General features: G+C 41.2%; 1 pseudogene; it reads right to left on the bottom strand.

Annotated features, from left to right (window-relative positions):
• Positions 1 to 1,470: 1,470 nt before the first annotated feature.
• Positions 1,471 to 2,817, bottom strand: LOC125305795 (annotated as a pseudogene).
• Positions 2,818 to 4,552: the final 1,735 nt, after the last annotated feature.

The raw sequence follows: 4,552 nt of genomic DNA, 5'->3' as shown, positions 1-4,552 counted from the left end.
TTTGTAATTTCTTATACATATTTAGTCGGCTCTTCCACGTGACAGAACAACTCTATATCGGTAGGGATGTCACGCATGAAACAATGCTGCAGAAACACAAAAATACGACTTTGAGTTTAGTAGGCTATCATTTCAGTTCCTGTTAATCTATTGCACGATGGGTAATAATTTAAAGGAATCTAGTTGCAGTCTTATAAATAGTTACCCTGCAAGATCCCAAGTCATTGCAAAATCATAGTCTGTGACTACTAGTCTCTACTACTTGTCTTTAGATGTGAAAGGGTCTGAGACGGTAGTCTTTCAAAAATATTTTCCAAATCTTTGCAAATCTTTCCAAAGTCTGTCAGTGTGTAAGGAGGGCTTTACAAGAAAAAGGTGTCTTTGAACATTACTGGAAGAGGAAAGGCACCAGAGTGTTTTACAGTAGCTGAGGAGTTGGCCATTGCAAATAATAGTGGAAGGTCGAGAATGGAGGGGGTTGAGGGAGGCATTCAGTCGGATCCTGGTGCTGTGGAAATGTGCAGGGTAATATGACATTCAAGTTTTATGTTAAAATGGTGATTTATGTGTTGCGTCATGTGGTGTTATGTGTACAGTTGAGGGGGATCATGTGGAGATCCTCCAGCCACCACAGCCCAGCACATCCAGTGATCCTCAGGCCCAGGTAATTGTAAGAAAGAATCAAATTGGATTAACTGTGAATTAATTATGTAGGTGCAGCCTCACAAATGTAATGTATTTTTCAGGAGGAGGACGAGAGGACGTGAGGACACACTGACTGCCCATTCTGACACTCACATCCAGGTTGAAACATTTTATCACTGCTATACTGTACAGTCAATAATCTAAGAGGATTACCTATTTCACTTATGACTTTCCAGTCTACATGACTTTTTACATGACCAGTTTTACGTCTGTGTGTACTGAGTGAGTTGTATCAATGATAGGTTATCAACCGTCTCTGCTTGTATTCTTTTGCAGGAAGAGTTGCAACAGCCTCCGTCCCCTCCTGAGGCAACCTCCTCTCGGCCATCACAGACTCAAAGGGTACATTTGCTTTGTCTTTGGTTCCGCATGCTCAAATGTTTTATGCATAAGACATTTTCTTTTTGGGGGTTCTGTAGGCTGGGACGGACGATGTGCGCTGCCTGTACAGGCGTATGCTTGAATTTGACTGAAAAAACACAACTGCAAATTAAGAAACTAAAGCTTGAAATTGAGAAGCTAGAGGATGAAAAGAAGGTATTACTAGTAGATCCACATTTACCAGCCCATCAATGTGTGTACAATCATTAATTGTTTTTCTTTCTGTAATTTTTAGGGAAGGGAGAACTTCAATAAATGATCATGAGTGTGTTTATTGGTTGTGTGGGTTTTTATTTTTTATTTTAATGAATTAAAATAATAAAATAAAATTATAATATATAATATTAAAATATGAAAATAAAAATTGGTTGGTGATTGCTTCTCTCACTGCACGCCCTGTGGGAGGGTCATGGGGTCAACAATGTCTGGGGGCAAAGGATTGTCATTTGGCACCGTTTCTTTTCTAATTGTGGCTATATATTGTGTAGCACCACACATGCAGCTACAACCTGATAGGCCCTCTCTGGCTTTACACAAAGGCCTTTCAGACATGCAAAACGTGCCTTTAAAATCCCAAAAGTCATTTCAATTCTAGCCCTTGTGATGCTGTGGGCAGAATTGAAACTTCTTTGCGGCCTTGCTTGTGGGTCAGCATATGGTGTTAGATATTAGAGGCATGAGTATCCACGGTCCCCCAGCAGCAAGCCATCAAAACGCCCTTACTGTAGATGAAATGGAGAGCAAATGTCACATGTAAGTTTGTGTCAGAAAACAATTCTACGATGCCGATTGCCTTACCTTCTTCAAATCTTGCAGATAGCGTGGACTCCCTAAAAATGCGGGAATCGTGGACTGAGCTTGGCCACCTTGCTTCCAAGCTTGTCACCATGTACTGGTGATCACATGTCATCTAAGAATTTAAAGTTAGTTGGTCATTTTGGTAACATTCCTGCAGAAGTTAGGAACATGACTAAAATTGAAGCAAACTGTTTCACCTGAAAATGATCAACAGGACCAACCCATGTGGAGGGACCGAAAAAAGAATGAAAAACAAAATGGAGAAGGAATGTGAAATATCTAAATATAATTGTTTAAAATGTTCAATGCAAACCAAAACTTTAGCCTATGTGGGTCCAATAGGTGAAGAGAAGGTGAACAAAGAAGGACATGATGGCCTATAATCACATATCAAATAAACCTAATACCTGCACGTTGATGCTGTAAAAAGATTTGCTATTGATATAATCGCCCTCATGCTCTCCCAGGGGTGCACTGATTGGGATTTGTGTGCAGTCAATGGCTCCTATTACTCTTGGGAAACCTAGGGGAAATTGTTAGTCATGAGTCTCACAATTGTCTTCATGGAAGTAGCCTAATACACCTATTTTGATATTAGTAATTACCCGCGATTGCATAAACCCCTTCCTTAATTTGCAGAGAGGTTAAATGGTCAGGGAAAAAGACAAATGCATCCAACAATATCTCAAAGAAAGGCACATTATTTGCTCTATCGTAAGGGCATTGCTACGGCGGTTGACATTAGAGACGTCTGCCTCGATCAGCTGACAAAGGTAACGAAGTCCCTCGGCTGAAAATCTATATCTTTCATAGAAAATATCGTCCGGGTATGTCAGCGGATTCTGTCGGTCTCTTAAAAACCCTCGCCCTGCGAAGAGAGCCCCTCACGATTTGCGCTCCAATGTCGTATGGATCATCCAGGTACGCCTGCATTGTCTTGGAAGAAATTGTTAATGGAGGGGTGGTACTTATAAAGGGTGTGGTTAAACGGAAACCTCGGGTTAACCAAGAACATAACCTGCTCGAAGCAGGTTTGAGATGCAGCGTAAATTGCCATGGGAGCATACCTTGGTTAAAACCTATCCACCTTTCGTAGTACGGGCAAATCGGGAAGTTACGCCACACGTGATCAAGTTATTCTCAAAGTTACCCAGATAAGCCAGTAACCCCGCTTCGTAGTACAGGCCCCTGGTCCGAGATTGGTTCACCTACCAAAACAATTTCAGTTGTATACAGTCCCCCTTACAGCCCCTTTCTAAACCCAATTGATGAATTCTTTTTAGCGTGGCGGTGCGGATTCGGCACACAAGGCGATATTTTCCCTGTTTCCTAGCCCGAGAGGACATCGCCTGCGATGTCATAATGATCCTACACTTTCAATTTCGTGCAGTTTTGACCATGTCAGCCAGAGATATTGTGATGAAAACACCTAACTTTTTACTTTTTAATTTTTAACTAGGTGGCGCTATACATGAAATAAGTGGTAATGGGATGGGTTGACATGCCCCCTTAAGACCAACATACAAAAAAAAGGTGGACCTCCTAGGCCCTCGAGGTTCTCGATATTCACAGAAAACTGTCTCCGGCCACCTACAGGCCAGTTGGTGTATAGTAACAAATTAATTTATTGTGTGGCCCCCCATGAAAGGAATTCCACGAAACTTGGTGTGCATTCAGAGAGTGTCATAATGATCCTACACTTCCAATTTCGTGCAGTTTTGACTATGTTAGGTCACAGATACCTGCGATTTCAACACCTCATTTTTACTTTTTTGTGTTTAACTAGGTGGCGCTATACATGAAATGAGTGGTTATGGAATGGGTTGACATGGCCCCTTGCGATCAACATACAGAAAAAAAAATGGTCCTCCTAAACCTTACGGTTCTCGAGATATTCACAGAAAACTGTGTCTGCCCTACACTCCTTTCGGGGGGTGCAGTCCAGCAGGGGGGCTACAGATCAAAACGAAAAATGATGGTTCCATGCTATCCATATGGGGTTACATGCCCACCAAGTTTCGTCTACCCCGGTCTTTCAGTGTCCTGGGAATCCTTGACGGAAATTTGGACATGCGAAAAAAAAAAAAAAAAAAAAAATTGACTAAGCTTTGCTGCACGGCGGTCATAATAAAAGCTTGCACGATAGCAATAACAGAAACACAGAAGATCAGGCAATTGTACAAACTAAGACGTTCAGAAATCACATAGTCCCTTCAGCGTTCTAAAACCTAAGTCGTTCTGCACAAATCAAGATTTCTCAACAAATGACAGAACAGGGGGTTTAAATAAGGAAGTGAATCAGTCCAACAGGTGTGGGAGATGATTGAACCAATAATCAGTAGACTGAGCTTGGAATGAGTGGTGATGAGCATGGAATGAGTCGAGGTTGTTACAGTTGTATTAAGTTAAGTAAGTCTTACTATTGATTACATAAAATATATCAAGAAAAACATTTAAGTGATAGCCTAAATTATTTATTTTCAATAGGAGTGTCCATTGTATAGCTTTGATAGGAAGAGGAGATATGCTACCTTAGTTGATTATGTTTGTTTGAAGGAGGACATGGCCAAGGAAAGTGAGAGCTGCTTTATTTGTGAATAAGCCCTGGTTACTGAGACAATACCATTAGATCTCTGTCTCTCTCCCTGTCTGTGTCAAACACACCAAC

The sequence above is a fragment of the Alosa alosa genome, chromosome 13 (assembly GCF_017589495.1).
Source record: "Alosa alosa isolate M-15738 ecotype Scorff River chromosome 13, AALO_Geno_1.1, whole genome shotgun sequence".
Taxonomy (NCBI): Eukaryota; Metazoa; Chordata; class Actinopteri; order Clupeiformes; family Clupeidae; genus Alosa; species Alosa alosa.
The sequence above is the reverse complement of the archived record's forward strand: the minus strand, read 5'-3'. Positions and strand labels throughout refer to the sequence as shown.